This window comes from Lepidochelys kempii, chromosome 5, assembly GCF_965140285.1.
Source record: "Lepidochelys kempii isolate rLepKem1 chromosome 5, rLepKem1.hap1, whole genome shotgun sequence".
Classification (NCBI taxonomy): Eukaryota; Metazoa; Chordata; order Testudines; family Cheloniidae; genus Lepidochelys; species Lepidochelys kempii.
Genome location: NC_136384.1, coordinates 120,038,204 through 120,059,138, shown reverse-complemented (window position 1 = coordinate 120,059,138; position 20,935 = coordinate 120,038,204). Strand labels below are relative to the sequence as shown.

At 44.9% G+C, this 20,935-nt stretch overlaps 1 protein-coding gene across 7 annotated transcripts in view; it reads right to left on the bottom strand.

Annotated features, from left to right (window-relative positions):
* LPAR1 (lysophosphatidic acid receptor 1) overlaps positions 1–10,117 on the bottom strand; it is a 99,357-nt gene extending 89,240 nt beyond the window's left edge. Inside the window, exons 1-2 of one of the 7 annotated variants that reach the window (XM_073345593.2) lie at positions 8,904–9,845; positions 7,618–7,684 (exon numbers count right to left, since the gene is read on the bottom strand). The gene's annotated coding sequence lies outside the window, so the exon portion shown is untranslated. The other 6 variants (XM_073345598.2, XM_073345597.2, XM_073345591.2 and 3 more) reach the window with 6 other exon arrangements.
* Between the last annotated feature and the right edge of the window lie 10,818 nt (positions 10,118–20,935).

Here is a 20,935-nt window from a genome sequence, read left to right as displayed (position 1 = left end):
GTTCTGAACTGGTAACTTGAGTGATAGCTACTCACACAAGAAGAGAGACTAACACGGCTGCTACTCTGAAACAAGAGATGTAATTCTCAAATTAGTCTTACGTTATTTTGATTTGTGATGCTATTCTGACTGGTTATTTCCCCCCCACCCCCCGCAACCTGTCATGCAAAATCTTTTATACTCTAGTGATTAACATGAAGTGTAGAACTATCAAGTAAACCCTGAAAAATGCTATTAAGTTTAAAGCAATAAACATTACCCCAGGCAATGTAACCAAATTGTCCATTTACATCCTGCATTACAGCTTCCTTACCACATCAAAGCAATACCCCTACCATTTAACACAGCTCATCTCACAACTACTTACACATTGTAAAAACCACACCTAATCTCTCTAATGAATCACTCAACTCCTACCTGTTCCAATGCCTGTGTTGTATGAGAACCACAAACCATCCAAGAAAAACCCAGCTCATATAATTTACCTCTCTGTTCTACTACCCAGACTGTCAAAAGAAGAGTCCCACTGGTCTAGGAAGATACAAATAAAAAAAAACACGTTGACTGCCCCTGACCTGAATAACAGACAGATATCATTGGGAAAATAGAATCACAATTTTAAAAAGTTATGTCCCAAGAAAACTTAGCTGATGCAAACTGAAATGCTGTTTTGCTTTTCGTTACCCACAAAGGGCAACCATGAGACAATTTGTTAATGCGCCGGCACTGCTGGCTGAATGTAGCAGTAACAGATATATGTACGGAGATTTAACTGCCAAGATCAATCCCTCAGCCCTTCTAGAATTCCTAACTATGCAGCTAGACCTGAAATTTGCAGGCCTTTGCATTCTTCTGCACCATTGATTTAAATAATTAATATTTGTAGTCTAATAGAACACTCATTCTGGAGGGAAAGGAAAAAATGGACATAACTTGAAACAGTGTAACAACATTAAGTCACCAGTGTCACCACTAAGCCTGCAACGACGGCTCAAAACCAAACTTCAGCAAGGCAATTCAATGATTATTATGCCAGCACCAGTGACAGAATACCTTGCAGCTGAATCTACACATGATAGATCAACTGAAATTCATGTGGAACCTTTACGGATACCTAGGGCCCTACCAAATTCACGGTCCTAGGATTTTAAAAATAGCAAATGTCATGATTTCAGCTATTTAAATCTGAGATTTCACGGTGTTGTAATTGTAGGGGTCCTGACCCAAAAAGGAGTTGTGGGGGGGAGGGTTGCAATACTGCTACCCTTATGTCTGCGCTGCTTTCAGAGCTGGGCACCCCGCTAATAGCCGCCACTTTCTGGCAGCCCAGCTCTGAAGGCAGTGCAGAAGTAAGAGTGGCAGTATCCCCTAAAATAACCTTGCGACCCCCCTGCAATTCCCTTTTGGGAAACCCTGCAACCCCCCCAATTTGAGAACCTCTGGTCTCCCTGTGAAATTGGTATAGTGTAGGGTAAAAGCACACAAAAGACCAGGTTTCACAGGGGGAAACCAGATTTCACAGTCAGTGACGCATTTTTCACAGCCATGAATTTGGTAGGGCCCTAGCGATACCCCATAATAACAGACAGAACAACTTCAAACAAAGAAGCAAGACATGTTATGCCCATATCTTTGTGCAACAGGAGGATGAGCATATTGGTTCTCTTTCATCCCACATGCACACCCCCAAATAAAAGGAGTAGTCGGAGTGAGCTATGCAGTATCAACCAGGCACTTCAGGTATTGGTTACTTATTACTGCAGCTGATATATGTGTTAAGCTCAGTAATATTAAATAGCCACCAATATCTAGTAAGAAGTTATAATACATAGGTCTATATTAGGGCTGTCGAGCGATTAAAAGAATTAATCGCACGATTAATCGTGCGGTTAAACAATAATAGAATACCATTTATTTAAATATTTTGGATATTTTCTACATTTTCAAATATTTTGATTTCAATTACAATACAGAATACAAAGTGTACAGTGCTCACTTTATATTTATTTTTATTACAAATATTTGCACTGTAAAAAACAAAAGAAATAGTATTTTTCAATTCACCTAATTCAAATACTGTAGTGCAATCTCGGTCATGAAAGTTGAACTTACAAATGGAGAATTATGTACAAAAAAAATAACTCTATTCAAAAATAAAACAAATGTAAAACATTAGAGCCTACAAGTCCACTCAGTCCTACTTCTTGTTCATACCTTGCAATGCGGGCTACAAAAGTGCCATTCAAACGTCTGTTTTCACTTTCTGGTGACACTGTAAATAAGAAGAAGGCCGCATTATCTCCCGTAAATGTAAACAAACTTGTTTGTCTTAGCGATTGGCTGAACAAGAAGTAGGACTGAGTGGACTCGTAGGCGCTGAAGTTTTACATTGTTTTGTTTTTGAGTGCAGTTATGTAACAAAAAAAATCTACATTTGTAAATTGCACTCTCACGATAAAGAGATTGCACTACAGTACTTGTATGAGGTGAATTGAAAAATGCTATTTCTTTTGTTTGTCATTTTTACAATGCAAATATTTGTAATCAAAAGTAACATAAAGTGAGCACTATACACTTTATATTCTGTGTTGTAATTGAAATCAATATATTTGAAAATGTAGAAAAATATTTAATAAATTTCAATTGGTATTCTATTGTTTAACAGTGTGATTAAAACTGTGATTAATCGTGATTTTTTTTTGAGTTAATCGCATGAGTTAACTGCGATTAATCGACAGCCCTAGTCTACATATAAAGTGAGGACTGAATCTCTAAGTGCAAAACTCACTTAACTTGATCTTACAACCAACATCTCCATAATAAAAACATATAGCCATAGTCTTTTTTTTAATCCAAACAAGAGCCAGCCATCTTTAAATGGCCAATAATGTCCAAGAACAGTCTTTGCTTACTGCTGACATAGGACAGGTTGCCAACACATCATTTTACATGTCCTCCCTAAAAGAAAGAAAGAAAAATACTTAAAAATGGAAGATAGCATGGGTTCCCTTTGCCAAATTTTACCATTCTCTTAAATCTCCAACGTGTTATGCAGAATAGCCTCGACTTTGATTTCAATCCCATTTTTTTGTTGTTTTCTCCTCTGCATATTATAGGATGAGATTTTTTTTCTAGCACACAAAGAAACTAACATATTCATTAAACCATGTCTGAAATTCACCCTGTGCAGAGAGGACAGGTTTCAGAGTAGCAGCCATGTTAGTCTGTATCCGCAAAAAGAAAAGGAGGACTTGTGGCACCATAGAGACGAACAAATTTATTTGAGCATAAGCTGCTGTATAGCTCACGAAAGCTTATGGTCAAATAAATTTGCTCGTCTCTAAGGTGCCACAAATACGCCTTTTCTTCCTGTGCAGAGAGGTTCATACAGCACTTCAGTCCCTTAAATAAGGACTGAGTAGGATTTAAGTGGTGCATAGACCTCCTCCTAGCTGTATTTCACTCCACATGATTACCAAGATCATCAGCACCCTTTTCAGTAAGCTTTAAAAAAAAACACACCAACAACAAAAAAAAACCATTTCAGAGAACTTTGCCTGTTAGTCAGAAATGGAAGCAGAAAGAAGATACTGGACTTGCAAACTTTGTACCAACACATTTTTAATAACAGGTAAGATAGCCTCCAGTTTGTATGTAGCATGCCAAATTCAAGCTTAAATTTTTTCCCCCCCAAATGCTTGGTTCTATGATGTTTAAAAATCTTAACATTGGTACAAAACTTTAGTGTACCACTCAATTCTCATTGCTACAGACAGCCCAAACAGCGTTCCCTCTAATATCATTTATAGTCTAATTTTTTGATGTAACTGCAAACTGCTTTCTTGTTCTCTGCTCATAATATTTCCACCAAACAGATCACCTGTATAGCTGCTTGCGTGAGAATCACAGGCTATGAAACTGCAAGGAACAATGCTTAGCCCTGCTTTGCCCTGTATTTCCCCATTAGAAATGGGGTAACTTTAGTCATCCAACTTCCCTGATAATATTTTTAAAAATAAGTGTCTGCACATTTGCCAGTGCAGGATTCTGTCCAGGCCATTCATCCCAAAATTGACCTAAACAGAGTCAGAGGCAACATGGATATCATATCCGCAACAGATGTCTACGCATACTGTCAGAAAGAGGTAAAGTGTGCCAACCAACCAGGATCTTTTAACCTGAGCAGACAAGTCTAAGGGTAATGTTTTCTTCTGTCAGAAGTAGAAGAAGAACATTTGTTTTCTTTTTAACAAGAAATTCTTCTTTCCTCTAGAGTAAACACCACTTGAACTAAACTACTCACAGTTTTATACCCACTAATCTAATTGCCTGCATTGTGGACGTAAAAATGAAGGTGGACTTTCTAAGAGGAGGATGCAGGACATACAACATGATTAGCAAGTTGGTCCATGCACAGCAAACTATCTCTACAGAAACTCCGAATAGGTCATATTGACTTTAGAAAGAATATTGTTCCACCATACAGAAAAGCAGAGCCATCCTGGTCTGAAAATGGAGAAGCCAATTAAGAAACGAGCACCTATAGACAAATTGTTGTCATACAAAGTAGACTTTTCATGGTTACAAATTTGTAAAGTAATATTCGCATTCTCAGAAATATTAGAACATATTTTAATTCTAGAGCATATTCTTCCGCCCACCAAAACCCAAGAATCTGGAATTCAGGGATATAGTTAATCAGCTCGGGGCTACTGGTGGGGAGGGTGGGAACAGAAAGGGAGGAGGAAGCGGGCTGGAGATATTAGAGCAGACGTTTCTCAGACTTTTCCCCGTTTCTTCACTAAAAAAAACCAAACACACACAAAATACTGGACTGTTTCGTATGTTAACATTTTGTTATAGCACAGGTGCTGAAACAGCGAGAATGTACTGGCAATATTTGCACTTCTTTTAAAGCAGTTATACCACAAAGATTAACCTAAACAAAACCCAAATCCCTCAAAACACAAACAGCAGTCTTTTTCCTGTGGAGTACTACTTTCTTTTCTGGAAGCAATCTTGCCTTCCTCACCTAAATCCTAACTTGGGGCTTAATCCAAAATCCACTGAAGTCAAGGAGGGTGTTGTCATTGACATTCATGGCCTTTGGATCAAGCCCTTTAAAGTTTCTTTTAAAATATATATATATATATGAAAGTTCCCCAGTTACTTGAAAATTTCCAGGACAGTTCTTACACTGCAATACTGTAGAATGTAATGTTTATATAGCATTGCCTAATAGCATATGCAGACACACTGTTGTAAGACACACATGGTGAAAGTTGTATTTTGACTATTACTTAAAATAGCTCATGAGCAAATTTCTTGGGAAATAATACGGATTTTTTTTATATCATTTAATTCCGACAGCTAAAATGGGTGTGTCAGCCCAGACCTCTTCCATTCAAAAGGTAAATTATAACAACCTGATATTAAAGGGGCCCTTTCAGTTCAAAATCTAGTCAATTAAAAGAAGAGTTTCTGCTAATATCTACAACCACATTTTCCTATTTTTAGAAGTCTTTTTCTCTCCTTTGCTGCTGTTTAAAAGATCCTCACAAACAAGAGCAGAACCTGTGATGGGGCGGGGAGGGGGAGAACAATGAAACTGACTATGGACAAGATGTTAATCCACAAAGTAAACACACTGAAAAGATCAGACTTTTTGTTCAGTTACATGTTTCTTATTTGGGTATTATTTGTCACAACTGCAGTTAAAAATGGCACTTCTGTCTGAAGTTTTTGAATTGACAGTGTCCTTTAAAAATACATACAGCTTTCATTCCCTAAAGAGAAACAGCTGAAGTTGACAAACTCAAATTATATTCTTATTGCCATTTTTCAAAGATACCAGTCCCACTGTGTAACTATTTCATTCCTTAGGCTTCTTTTAGGTGTTCCTGACCCATAGAATCAAGTATGTATGCAAAGTGGACACATGCTTTCTTAAGATCCAAAATACCTTGTGTAGTTTTGTAAAATTATATATATATATATATTTATATATAATCAGTCACCATATAGGACTTCTGCATTTACTGTTTGGGCACTGTAATATGGTTTATAAAAAGTTAGCATGGTGACAGGACACCACGTAACATTGCCCAACCCCCAGCACTTAAGATTTCTGATGGAAATATCTCACATCTGGAAGTTAATGAACAAAACATCTGGGAACTGAAAGAGACAAAATGGTGGAACAATCCCAAGGAGGAAAGCTGCTTAAAGAAATATTATTCTATTGGTTTAAACGAGAGACTTCTATTTAACTTTGGCCACATTAAATTCAATGAAAGATTTCACAAAACCCCTGTTACCTTATGATCAGGCCCTTCTGAAGCAATTCACTCCTCATTAAGATACTTTGAGCTGTTCATCACAATTGTGTTACTGTCTGCCCTATTTAAACCCTATGTACATTTACAGGTTCCAAACAATTTCTCCTTCAACTCTGCATTATAGATTTTCTAACAAGCTTCATCCCTGTGCTAAGAATGCTTTAATAGTTGTCCAATTTTCTCTTTGCATATCTTAGGATGAAAATTATTTTTTATATTTATAATGCACTGCAAAACTTCCCAGTGACAAATATTTCATCTTGACTAGATCTCTTAGCACCTCTTAACATGAGTTAGTTGTTGCCTACTTGCACAGATCACTGGTTCAGTTACTAACCGGACTCAAAAGCTGTTCTTCATTTTTAAGTCATGTGTTTTGAAGTAGAGGGGAAAGGAAATATCACTAGTCACTTTTCTCCTGAAGTTTTTCGTCTGTAACTCTCTCTGTATAGCTGATAATATAAAATGATTCCAAGGAGTCTGTGACTAAGAGTTAAGCACCCAATTTCCACTACCCCACCAATGAAAAAATGAATACAAGGGAACAACATCAAATGGCAGAATTCAAGAAGAGGGCTCTCTGAAGTACATTTAAATGTATTTTCTTAATTATTTTGGTTAAATGCTAAACAAAACAAAAACCACACACATACCACCCAAGATCACCAGATCCCTTGAGTCATTAACATGATTTACAGGTTTGTATTACAGTAGAACCTCAGAGTTACAAATACCTGGGGAATGGAGGTTGTTTGTAACTCTGAACAAAACGTTACGGTGGTTCTTTCAAAAGTTTACAACAGAACATGGACTTAATGCAGTTCTGAAAATTTACTATGCAGAAGAAAAATACTGCTTTCCCTTTATTTTTTAGTAGTTTACATTTAACACTGTACTGTAGTTGCCTTTTCGGAGGGGAGGGAGGTCTCTGCAGCTGTCTCATTGTGTACTTCTTGTTCCAAATGAGCTGTGTGGTTGACTGGTCAGTTCGTAACTCTGAGGTTCTACTGTAAATACAAATCTTAAGTATGGACCTATCAAAGGGATTATATAATTGTGTATTTATAAATAAAATCACAGTGAACCAGTTCTGTATTGAGATTCCAACTAATGTCAGTACCTAATCAGTTGCTGAAACCGCTGGAATATTTCATTTTAATGATACAGTACACTCATGCTAGTAGAAGGCTGCATGGCATGCAATTTTGACTGCCAAATTGAAACATGATTCTCAGACCTTAGTAACTCATTTTAAACCAAATGGGACAACGTAACAAACCTGACTTGGCATGAGAGAGTCTCTTTCTTTCTAAAGATCCGCTCGTTTTCTTTTCCAGTAGTTTCGTCTAGGCGAAGTCAAGTCACAGCCAGCCAAAATTTAGACAAAAAGTTACAGAAAGTATGTCATCTACTGAAGCTCAGAAGCCATATTTTCTCAAACTTTTAAAAGATTATAGCAGTGAGGGAAAAATATCAAGACAGTTTCTACTTCTCAATCAACAGAAACCATGGATCTTTGTAGGAAAAGTCAGGGGATGTAAGAAAACTAGGAGAAAGACTCCATGATTAAAGGCTGGAGCTTGCATATGAGAAAGACAGCTCATATCAATGGGAGTTTGGGGAGGAGAAATATTGATAGAAGAGCTATCAAAAGAATCTTCTATTGAATTTCCAGGCAGAGAAGTTTCCAAGTCACCACAAAAAGCAGGAGAAAAGTAGAAAGGGGGAAAATAATGGGAGGGAAAGGAACAGAAGAGGTCTCTCCATCTCCTGTTTCACTCTGGTTCTACTCTCTTTCTTCTCCTTTCGTTTAACTTCAACCCTTTTGTCCTCAAACTTTCCTACAGCTCTCTGTTCTCTCTAACTTGTTCATACATCTGCATTCCCATCTGCTCTTCATTCACTGAACTATAGTTCCTCCTCTTGTCCTTTTACAAGTTCCACTAGAACATTCAGACTGTAGTTGATAATGTTGGCAATAGGGTCTCTGTCTCTATTGAGCCAGCTTTTCTTTTAAGTGACTGATAGGAAAAAAGAGGTGGCAACCACTGAAGTAGGACTTTTCAGTGTGTGTCTGGTATAAAGAAATCCAGGGACATTGCATGGAAAAGCTGGATTGGTCCTAAGTAAATCAATGCTGGCAGCACTATTAATGTCCATTAGTCAAAGAAACCACCATTCCAGGCAGATTTTTAACTGTTTTGATCATTATGTTAGTAGAGAAGACACAAGACTGGTATAGCAAGATTGCCCATTAAACATGATTAGTGGCAAGCTATTTACAAGACAACACACTATATAACACACACAGAGAGTAATAGGTGATAGGCACAAACACCATGCTGTCTATATTCATACAGACATGCACCAATAAATTAAGCAGATCAAAGACTGAGATACCAAAATAGAAAACACGCACATCTGTTTTAAGAGTGTATGAATCAAGAACCATGCCGGGAGAATCTGGTCTGTCAAGGTCTCAGCAACATGGGTCACAGCCCTGCCCGGGGACGGGAGAGATCCAGGCAGTGAAAGGGTCAACCATTAAGAGCTGGAGCGCCTCACCTGAGTCGACCACCTCAGCCAGGATGGAAGTACTAAGTCTAGGGCAGCTTCACTCTTGGGCATCACAGGCCATATGGCACCGAGGAAAAGACACAAAACAAACTCTGAGCCATATCCCTCCAGCGCAGCAAGCCTCTACCAATTCCAGCCTCCAACTCAAGCCTAGGTCCCGCCCCTCCCTTGGATCTCCCCCGGCCGCTCGGAGCTCAGAGCCCAGCTGCGGCTGGGATTACGAAAAGGGGGAATAACGCAGTGAAGAAAAAAAAAAAAAAAGAATTAAGCTCAACCCTTAGGACCCGCTCGGGGACGCGAGGCAGCGGCCAAACCACCGCGGGGGGGGGAAGCCCCGTTCCCAGACGGAACCCAGCGGCCGAGAACCCGCCAAGCGCCACCCGCCTGGAAACCAGCACGCGAGCGGGCGGATTTCCACAGCCCGCCGGCGGCGTGGGGCGAGCCCCTCTTCCCCCGTTACCCTCGGCCCCGGCGGCGAGACCCGCCCGCGTGGAGCCCAGGCGCGCGAAAGCCGCCGGCGCGCTCAGAGCGGCAGCGGTGGGAGGCTGGCGGGCTCTGGGCAGCCGCGGCTGCTCATTCCCCAGCCCGGAGGGGCCGGGCGACCCGAGGGTGACCAGAGGTCCCGATGTTATAGGGACAGTCCCGCTGACATCCGGGGCTTTGTCTTATTTAGGCGCCTATTCCGCCCCCGCCCGCTGTCCGGTCACCCGAGGGGAACCCCCCCGCCCCCCAAAAGCCATCGCTGGCTTGCACAGCTGCCGGGGCGGGGGGTTAGGATCAGACCCTGGAGCGGGGTTTGCTCCGAGCTGAGGCGAAGAGGAGCGGCTGGCGAGGCGAGGCGAGGCGAGGCGGGCGGGGGACGGAGATTAAAAGCAGCGGCTGCCCAGGGCGCAGAAAGGCGCATTACGGATGGACAGACAGAGGCAAACCCGGACGGGCTCCCCGCGGTTACCTGGGCTGGCCGAGCTCGCCTCCTCCCGCAGACGGCCGGCCGGACCCCGTCCCCCGCGGGGCAGAGAGACCCAGCGGGCGCCGCTCCGCCTGCAGCCCGCCCGGTGCCGGAGTCCCGCTGCAGCGCCCGGCCCGCTCACTCTGCGGCGGGAGAGCCGCGCGGGGGGCGCGCCCAGGCGGGCTGCAGCGCCAGCGCCATCCTCCGCCTCCTCCCACCCCGCCGGGCGCCGCGAGTGGGGCAGCGGCTCCGAGCGCGCGGGGCTGCGCCGCGCCGGGGCAGTGGGGCGCCGCCTGCTGCAGGGCCGCGGGGGGGGGGTGCAGGGAGAGCGCCCCCCTCCTCCGCCCTCGGGCCGCCGCAGGCGTCACCCTGCCCGCCCCCGCGATCAGCCCTGCCCCGCCTGACCGCCTCCGCCTGCCCCCGCGATCAGCCCTGCCCCGCACGCCCCCGCGATCTGCTCTGCCCCGCCTGACCCCCTCCGCCTGCCCCGCCTGCCCCCGCGATCAGCCCTGCCCCGCCTGCCCGCCTCCGCCTGCCCCCGCGATCAGCCCTGCCCCGCACGCCCCCGCGATCTGCTCTGCCCCGCCTGACCCCCTCCGCCTGCCCCCGCGATCAGCCCTGCCCCGCCTGACCCCGCGATCAGCCCTGCCCCGCCTGACCCCCTCCGCCTGCCCCCGCGATCAGCCCTGCCCCGCCTGACCCCCTCCGCCTGCCCCGCCTGCCCCCGCGATCAGCCCTGACCGCCTCCGCCTGCCCCCGCGATCAGCCCTGCCCCGCCTGACCGCCTCCGCCTGCCCCCGCGATCAGCCCTGCCCCGCACGCCCCCGCGATCTGCTCTGCCCCGCCTGACCCCCTCCGCCTGCCCCGCCTGCCCCCGCGATCAGCCCTGACCGCCTCCGCCTGCCCCCGCGATCAGCCCTGCCCCGCCTGACCCCCTCCGCCTGCCCCGCCTGACCCCCTCCGCCTCCGCGATCTGCCCTGCCCCGCCTGCCCCCTTCCGCCTCCGCCTCCGCGATCTGCCCTGCTCCGCCTGACCGCCTCCGCCTCCGCGATCTGCCCTGCCCCGCACGCCCCCTCCCCCTGCCCCCGCGATTTGCCCTGCCCCGCACGCCCCCCTCCGCCTGCCCCCGCGATCAGCCCTGGCCCGCCTGCCCCCGCGATCTGCCCTGCCCCGCACGGCCCCCTCCGCCCCCTCCGCCTGCCCCCGCGATCTGCCCTGCCCCGCCTGCCCCCGCGATCTGCCCTGCCCCACCTGCCGCGCACGCCCCCCTCCGGCTCCCCCCGAGATCTGCCCTGCCCGGGCTGCCCCATCTCCCCACGTACCCCCTCCATCTGCCCCCTCTATCCCGCACCTACCCCACCTGCCCCCGCGCTCCTGCCTTGCTCCGCACCCACCTCCAGGCGCTCCCGCACTCGGGCCCTGCCCCCACGTGACCCGCACCCCCCCACACACTTGTCCCTGTGCTCCTATCCTCCCCCACTTATCCCGCACACCCCATCTCCCCACGTATCCCGTCCATCTGCCCTGCCCCCCGCCGTGGTCATGCCCTTCCCCCAACCTGGCCCCCACATCCGACCCCCTCATGCCACTTCCACACACCCCTCCAGCTGCCCTCCTGCTCATGCCCCTCCCCCATCTGCCTCCCACATCCCACCCCCATGCCCCACCTCCTCTCCACCTGCCTCACACACCCCTACAGCTGCCCCCTTGCTCGTGCCCCTCCTTTCTCCTCCCCCACACACCCACCCCCAAGCTCATTCCCCTCCTGCACCCACACCCCTCCAGCTGCCCCTGTCCCCATGCCCCACACACCCCTCCCTCTGCCCAGTCCCTCTTCCCCACCGGCCTCCACCCCACCCCCATGTTCATACCCCTTCTCCCCACCGGTCCCCCAGCCCCCGTGGTATTTCCTTCTCCTGGCTCCATCCCCACCCCTGTTTTGTCTCCCTGATTGTCCCATTCAGCAAATCTCTGTGCCCTGTGTCTGGCCGTCTCTCCTTTCATTCACTGGCCAGTTCTCCCTTTTCCTATTTAGCACCTGTATTTATTAAACCCAGCGTTGTGCTCTGTCCAGATCCCATTCATCCCCCCACTCTCCTATACACGGTGCATATAGTTTCCCAGGACTCAGGGTTTCATTCAGTTCTTCCAGGTCTCTTTCTTCCCCCGCCAGTCATTGCAGCCTTCATGGATAGCAAACACTCTAGCTAAGAAAAGGAGTACTTGTGGCACCTTAGAGACTAACCAATTTATTTGAGCATGAGCTTTCCTGAGCTACAGCTCACTTCACGATGAAGTGAGCTGTAGCTCACGAAAGCTCATGCTCAAATAAATTGGTTAGTCTCTAAGGTGCCACAAGTACTCCTTTTCTTTTTGTGAATACAGACTAACACGGCTGTTACTCTGAAACCTGTCACTATAACTAAGGCTGAGTCACCCCGGGATTGGTGAGGGGAAGAGTTTCCTGAAATCCATGCAAAAGCTGCTGGTTTCATGATCATTACATTGTAGGTGCGGGAGCACTTGCTTTATAAATCCCATTGCTTATGATGTCCTCCTGTCCTCTGATTATTAATAAAGACTTCAGTTTTTCTCCACAGACTTTTCTGCCATTTATCTCCTTGCCTTTCCCCTTCTTCACAACATGAAAGCCTCCTCTGCTTCCCTCCCTTTCCATTAATTCCTCTGCCTTATTTCATGTAGCTCAGCAGTCTCCTCCTGTCTGTAACTCTCCCCTGCTTTTCACAAACATGCTACCTATTTGGTCTTATAATAACCACATTCTCTTTCTCCATCCTGGCATTCCTGGGCTTCATGAATCCCTAAATCCCTTTCCTTGCGAGTGGATTCCAGTTCCTTACCCAGCCACAAAAAAGTCAAGTTTTCAAATCAAGTGTAGTTCAATCTGGATGTATGATATCAACAGATTAAACCTTTAGGTGCATTATGTGTATACATCTTACAAGGATCTCTTGCAAGGACCAGTTGCAATTGAGCCCACTGCCTATTGTCTTCTAGATACAGCTTTTTCCATGTACCCTTGAGAGGTACATGCTATGAAATAATGAATCCTGCTTGCCGATTGTATTCAAAAATGTATTAGAGCAACACCCAATCATTAGGAGTTCTGTCAGCATATCCTTACAAACTCCAGGCCTGAGTCTCCTGGCAGTTACATCAGTGTAAAGGAAGAGTAACGACATTATTACAAAGTTTCAATCGTTCATACAACTGGTGTTAATCAAAGAAGAATTACATTCTTTGTTTTTAGTTGCGGGGGGGGGGGGAACCTAAGTTATTTTAAACTGATACAAGCTGATTTTTTCTCTCAATATTAGCATTCATGTACTATCTACATGATAGATAAGGCTAAGAGTTTAAGAGTTTACACCTCACCCCATTTTCGGCATGTGTGACTTTGTAGAGTGGGTGTTGTGGCCATTGGGGGCCAGGGGTTGATGAGGGTAAAACCGCCCACTTCACAGAGTGGCTGCATACATGAAACGGGGTGTCAGGGCTGCTACTGTAGTTAAGAGCTAATAGAGATTCTACTATCCTTCTAAAGCTACAGGGTACCACATTATTTGTGATCCATATGAAGAGAGCATATGAGGATAATGTATCTTCAGTGCACCAATAGGATTATCAATTTGCCAAAGTCAGGAAACTCAGCGTTCAAGTTTTCAGGTGGACCTCAGCGACACTTGTAAATGTTCGTGTGTGAAAGGCAGGTGCAGGGTGTGATCCATCCACCTTCTGTCAAAGCATGGCCCAAGGTATGTGTTTGTGGGGGGTTGAGCCATGATGGAACTGGTTTAGCAGTCGAGAGTGGAAGGTAAAGAGGAGATATTCAGCAAAGTTGTGTTTCCAGTTTGTATTTCAGAGTGTGTAGGTTTGCATGCATCTGAAATTCAAAGCAGAATTTGGAGTTGCTAAACCTGTATACAAATGCAGACCTTAACCCGGGCAATCAAAAATGGATCAGGTTTTGCACAGCTCTGTTTATTTGCACAATGGATCATTTGAAATTAGAGCCTTTTTATGACTTGACAGAAACATGCTATTATTTCAGCTCTGTATGCTACATAAAAGAGGTTAAACGTTTCCACTGTGCAGACTTTTTTACCATAAGCTTTTACTATCAAATAACTTATTTGTATTGCAGTGGCATCTAGGGGCCCCAGTCATGGACCAGGGCTCTACTGTGCTATATAATGGAAAGAGAGCCCCTGCCCCAGAATTTATAATCTAGTGGCTGCAATGATGTAGTTCTCTTTGGAAAGATTCTATAGCTTTAAGAGATATTCCTTACACTTGAAAGAAGGAATACAGACAAAATCAAACATACACTATAAAGTATATCAAAGCCTTGTCATGAAGAAAATATTTCTTATTGTGTTTCCAAAGGAAGCGGAAGACAATACCACTATCCTTAAATTACATCCCTGTTTGTGCACCATCAATATAATAGTACCCACTAGACTCAGTGGATACTGATGACTGTCATGTAACAGGGTATTGCTGTTACAAAGATCATCAATATCAACATGAGCAGATCTCTGAATGTAATATCTGGTTAACTCTTTGTTGCTAGGCATTAGGAAGAACTCAGCATTGTTGGTGTATCAAAAATAGCAATTTAAATTTTTAAACAAAATTGCACATCTAATTCGCAGACTGATATACTGCTACTGAGCATGCACATTGGGTATCTCCATGGTGAAAGGACCAGTTACATGTTTACCTGGCTGTTTGCGTGCAGAAATACCTGATTTGCACATGCAGTCATGCTAACTCCTGTGCATAAAATCAGAATTCAATGACACACCGTGACAGACTGTACCCCTATGTCCATCCTTTTTACAAGACTATGATATATTTTGTACAAAATTTGTCTTATGAGGTATCATTTAAAACTCATAATCTGCTGAACATTATTGTCCCAGTAAAATATGTGTAGCAACCCTGCATGTAAAGTTATAAGATTCTACTGCATAACGTTGCTGTGATATTGTCCAAAGTTAGAGAAGCAGGCCCAAACCAGTTTTTCAGAGACAAAATACCCCCACCAGGTATCAGCATAATCAAATGGAATATCATGGACTATCACCCAGATAAGCGTCCATTCTTTGGCAAGAAGAAGGGGGTGAGCAAGAACTTTACATATTGGCAATGGAACAGCTGGGGTTTTCCATGTAAACATTCTGGCTGTCACCTGAACCCCAGCTGGAGGTAATCCTCAAAGAGGCGAGAAGGGTATAAGAATGAGAAACAGATGCTCCCAAATCACCTCTATTCCCTCATCTCTACTCACGACATCAACAATATTTGAAAGACAAAGGAAGCATTCCTGAACTGTGTGTGTGTGCACGTATGTGTGTGTGTTGGTGTGTCCTGTCTGAAGCAATCCAGCCAGACTGCTGTAAGCTTATGGTGAGAAAAAACTTTTTTGCTTTAAGTTCACTTAGCTTTTTAAGTTACGTGTTGGTTACAAAGAAAATAAAAGGTAAAAGGCAAACTAATTCTGATTTTTATACCTCATTACTTGCAATCACTTAAAAACTATCTTTCTGTAGTTAATAAACTTGTTTTATTATTTTGTCTAAACCAGCGTGTGTTTGGATTGTAGAAGTGTTTTTGAACCTCCGCTTGAGATAACATGATTTGTGCATATTGTTTTCCATTGATGAAATGACAGATTTTCTATGATCTTGTATTGGCCAGAGGGAGGGAGCTGGGCAATACAAGATGCACATTTCTGGGAACTAGTCTGGGACTGGAAGTTTTCTGGTGTCATCCTGTATGTAATTCATGAATGACTGGCCAGAGCATTCATCTAATTCAGCTGGGAGTGATTTTGCATGCTAGAGGCTACGTGTAAACTGGCAAGGAGTGATTGTACTCACTGCGAAGCAGTGTAAAAGGCACCCCAGATTGGGGAATTGAGGGGACACAGCTGTTCAGCAGTCCAGATTGTACCCTGGGTGGGGTAATATCACACATGCACATGCTTTTTTTGTGTGTGACCTTAGGGGTCCTGCCCTGAAAATCCAAAAATGATTTCCTCAACATTATAATATTTTAAAACCCCTTAATAGTAAAGATGATCTTGTGTCGGGGGTAACACAAAGGATGAGATAGCACAGCTACTTTCTGTCATGTGAGGGATCTGGAGCCTTGATTCTGCAGTCAGAGTTGGATGGGACTCTTTGCAGGGGTATAGTTGCTTGGCCTATGTTTGCAAGCAAGCCAGCCAGCCTGGAGCTGCCACTTCTTAACAATCATGAAGATGATCACATGGAGTGGGAGGGATGTGCTAGTCTAATTTGTTCTTCAGCTCTCTGGCAGCTGTCTCTAAGAGTTTGTCTTCATGGCAAAAAAAAAACCAAAAAAAACGGGGGGCATGCATTCTTAATTTGGGTTAGCTAATTAGAGTTAAAACAGTGAAGAAAGACACAGCAGCTCTTCTTTTAACTCAAGTTAGCAGCTGGAAATAACATCCATAGAGGACCCGAGGTTGAATTTGAGCTAGTAACCCGAGTTAAAAGTCAACGTACTGTGTCTTCATTGCTATTTTAAACCCAATCAGCTAACCTGGGTTACCTAACCCAAGTGAAGGTTAACTCTTTTTTTCCCTCCCAGTTAAGACATACCTTAAGTGACAGTCTCATGGGAGCCTGGCTGACCTTGCTGTACTTCCAGGCAAGTACAACAAAACTGCAAAGGATGGAGCTATATAAAGAAAACGACACATATTGAAAGTAAGGTGGTCACTGCCACATCCCCAGAATATCAGACATTCCAGTACTTCCGGGAACAGATGGGGGCAGATCTACATGCTCTTCAAAATGGTGTTCACTGTCCACAATTCTGGACAAAAACACATCTGGTTTTGTCTCAGTACCACACAGGGGACAAAACTATAGAAAAAGAGGACTGTCCAGCTTACAATGGGACAAATGGCTTGCCTAATTGAAAGGATAGAAGTTCAAATCCTTTTCTTGGGAAAGGTGATGGCCTCTGTGGTTAAACCACCAGTGATCTTTCAATTACCATTAAATCTACTATAAATTGCAGACATACTTACTCGGTATTGTAACAGTAACTTGTTATTTATCCATATATCAGATAATCAGATAACAATTGTTCACGCTGGCTGTAACCATGAAAGAAATGAGATCTTCACCGAGTCTTAGGAACAGGCAGATATTTAATACCAAGAGAACACCAGACGTCTGGAGCATATTTACAAAATCATGTACAGATGTATTGAATATGATTAAATATGGAAGCAGTTTCTCACATCTAAAAGCCTGGAAAAATGTATATTTCAATAATATGTTATCTAAATTCTATGCTCCTATTTTTGTAAGCAGATTTAAATCATAAGTACCCTTTACCTGTACACACATACAAACATATTTATATTTAATTCTTAGAACTGATACACTTTCAGCACTTCTGGAAAATTAGTCATGAAAATCTAATAGAGGCTAGGCAGCTAATCCCCCTTCATCATGAGCTTGAAAAATTATTCTAATGCTTTTGATTTAAACTGAACAAACAAATCCAGGAAATTCAGAATTAAGATAGAAAGTCTGGTGTCTGCCCATTCATTTGTTTATGTATAATAATAAAGAGTTCTTTTAACAGTGGATGATTTCACATAGGATTTGCGATGTGCTATCTCCAGGTGCAACAGGTCTTGTTAAGGAAAAAAATTCAGCCTTAATTGGTTTTTTTATGCTTCAGGTCAGACCACAAATATTTTTTCTTTAATAAAGCAATAAGAAAATCCCAAACCTCAAGAAATGTCTGAGGTGAGCACCACCACAATTAACTGCACTACAAAAATATTTTAAGTGGACATTGTTTAGTTGAACAAATGAAAGGGCCTTAAAAATAAACAACTCTGAAAATATTGTAATTTCTCAAACCAAGGCATCTCAGCATTGTCACAGCATGTGTTATGCAGCGTAGCTATGACTCATGCAGAATACTGTAAATGCTTTTCAGGGCTTGATATTTTATCCACTATATATATTTAAGACCAGAATGTTAGTTACCAATTGTAAGTTCGGTAAGGTCTGTAAGTTAAGACAGGTCTGAGTAAATAACAATGGAAGCTGATATCCTGTGAATACTTACTCCTAGAAGAAGCTTTCCGCAGATGGGAAGTGCCACTGAAGGAAAGCCAGGGTTTCAATGCAGAGTATTTGCCTAGTACCTTTTCCCAGTTGCTGACTTTCACGTGGTAAATAACCACCCCGACTTTCACAATAAGCGAAAAAACAAGCTAATCCCATTTTAAAACAAGGCCAGAACAAGCCAGTCCCAAAGAACCCCAACAACTCTATGTGACTAGATCCCCCTGGCCTGCTGTCTGGGACTGTGGTGGGCCCAATGTGCACTCCTGACTCTCTCCTCCCCTTGCCCCTGCTTGCTGGGAGCTGATCAAAAAAAAAAAAAAAAAAGAAGCAACAAGCTTCAAACCAGACAAGCTATGAGCCAACAAGCAACTCACCAGCCAATTAAGCCAAAAACAAGCCCATTTTCTCCTTTTTTTTCATGGGTTTGGCATGTTTGTACCTTTCCCAGCTGACTCGGTATGGCTTCCTGCAACAGTTTTAAAGAAACAGTACAACACAGCCTCACAGTTCAGCAGATCCTCCAAAAATCTATAAAGATTTCAAGGCAAGAAACAGTTTTCTATGCAGGGTCCCTCTCTGGCATGGAGCCTCACCTTCTCCCTGGTCAGGTCTATCAAAGTTGGTTTCCTTCTGTAGAGTATTCATACCCTAGATAGTTAACAGTATTGTATTGCAAGTGTTGACCTAGTGAGTATTATATAGCAGACCTGAAGAAGAGCTCTGTCTTCCAAAATCTTCTCTCTTTCACCAATAGCTGTTGGTCCAATAACAGATATTACCTCACCCACCTTGGGTCTCTCTAGGGTATGTCTATACTACGAAAGTAGGTCGAATTTATAGAAGTTGATTTTTTAGAAGGTGATTTTATACAGTCAATTGTGTGTCCCCCCACACTAATGCACTAAGCACATTAAGTCAGCGGAGTGCATCCACAGTACCGAGGCTAGCGTCAAGTTTTGGAGCATTGCACTGTGGGTAGCCATCCCACAGTTCCCGCAGTCTCTGCTGCCCATTGGAATTCTGGGTTAAGCTCCCAATGCCTGATGGGGCAAAAACATAGTCGCGGGTGGTTTTGGGTACATGTTGTCAGTTGCCCCTCCCTCCGTGAAAGCAACGGCAGACAATCGTTTCGCGCCTTTTTTCCGTGCGGGCGCCATACTGCTTTTAGCAGACGGTGCAGCAGGACTGCTAACCGTCATCATCATCCACCGCTTCGCTGCCACTGTGCTCTCCAGATGCTATGAATCCACCTCGCAGGTCCTCTGTATGACCGTCATCCTCCACCGCTTCCTCTGGCACTCTGCTCTCCTGCTCTCCTGGTGGTCTCGCAGGGCCGCTTCCGCTGCAACTCTGCTTAGCTGTTCTTGTCTCGCCACAGCATGGCAAGCGTGTAGCCAGCTCAGCTGTTGTGTCCTGGCAGTAGACGGTGCAGTAGGTCTGCAAAACTGGTTATCCAACCACTGCTTCCCCTGCAACCCTGCTCTCCTGCAGACACGGCAAGCATGGAGCCCGCTCAGATCACCGCAGCAGCTAGGAGCATTGTAAACACCTCGTGCATTATCATGCAGTATATGCAGAACCAGAACCTGCAAAAGCAGGCGAAGAGGAATGGCAGCCCAGGGACGAGAGTGATGAGGACATGGACACAGACTTCTCTCAAAGCACGGGCCCCAGAAATTTGGCCATCCTGGTGGCAATAGGGCAGGCTCATGCTGTGGAATGCTGATTCTGGGCTCGGGAAACAAGCTCAGACTGGTGGGACAGCATAGTGTTGCAAGTCTGGGATGATTCCCAGTGGCTGCAAAACTTTTGCATGCATAAGGGCACTTTCATGGAACTTTGTGACTTGCTTTCCCCGTCCTAAAGCACAAGAATACCAAGATGAGAGCATCCCTCACAGTTCACAAGCGAGTGGCAATAGCCCTCTGGAAGCTTGCAACGCCAGACAGCTATGGGTCAGTCGGGAATCAATTTGGAGTGGGCAAATCTACCCTGGGGCTGCTGTGATCCAAGTAGCCAATGCAATCACTGAGCTGCTGCTATCAAGAGTAGTGACTCTGAGAAATGTGCAGGTCACAGTGGATGGCTTTGCTGCAATAGGATTCCCTAACTGTGGTGGGGCGATAGACAGAACCCATATCCCTATCTTGGGATCGGAGCACCAAGGCAGCCAGTACATAAACCACAAGGGGTACTTTTCAATGGTGCTGCAAGCACTGGTGGATCACAAGGGACGTTTCACCAACATCAGTGTGGGATGGCCGGGAAAGGTACATGACACTCGCATCTTCAGGAACACTGGTCTGTTTCAACAGCTGCAGCAAGGGACTTATTTTCCAGACCAGAAAATAACCATTGGAGATGTTGAAATGCCTATAGTTATCTGTGGGGACCCAGCCTACCCATTAATGCCATGGCTTATGAAGCCATACACAGGCAGCTTGGACAGTCGTCAGGAGCTGTTCAACTATAGGCTAAGCAAGTGCAGAATGGTGGTAGAATGTGCATTTGGGTGTTTAAAAGTGCGCTGGTGCAGTTTACTGACTCGGTTAGACCTCAGCGAAACCAATATTTCCATTGTTATTACTGCTTGCTGTGTGCTCCACAATATCTGTGAGAGTAAGGGGGAGACGTTTATGGTGGGGTGGGAAGTTGAGGCAAATTGCCTGGCCGCTGATTGCGCACAGCCAGACACCAGGGCGGTTAGAAGAGCACAGCAGGGTGTGCTGCACATCAGAGAAGCTTTGAAAACCAGTTTCATGGCTGACCAGGCTATGGTGTGACATTTCTGTTTGTTTCTCCTTGATGAAAACCTGCCCCCTTGGTTCACTCTACTTCCCTGTAAGCCAACTGCCCTCCCCTCCCCCCTTTGATCACCACTTGCAGAGGCAATAAAGTCATTGTTGTTTGAAATCCATGC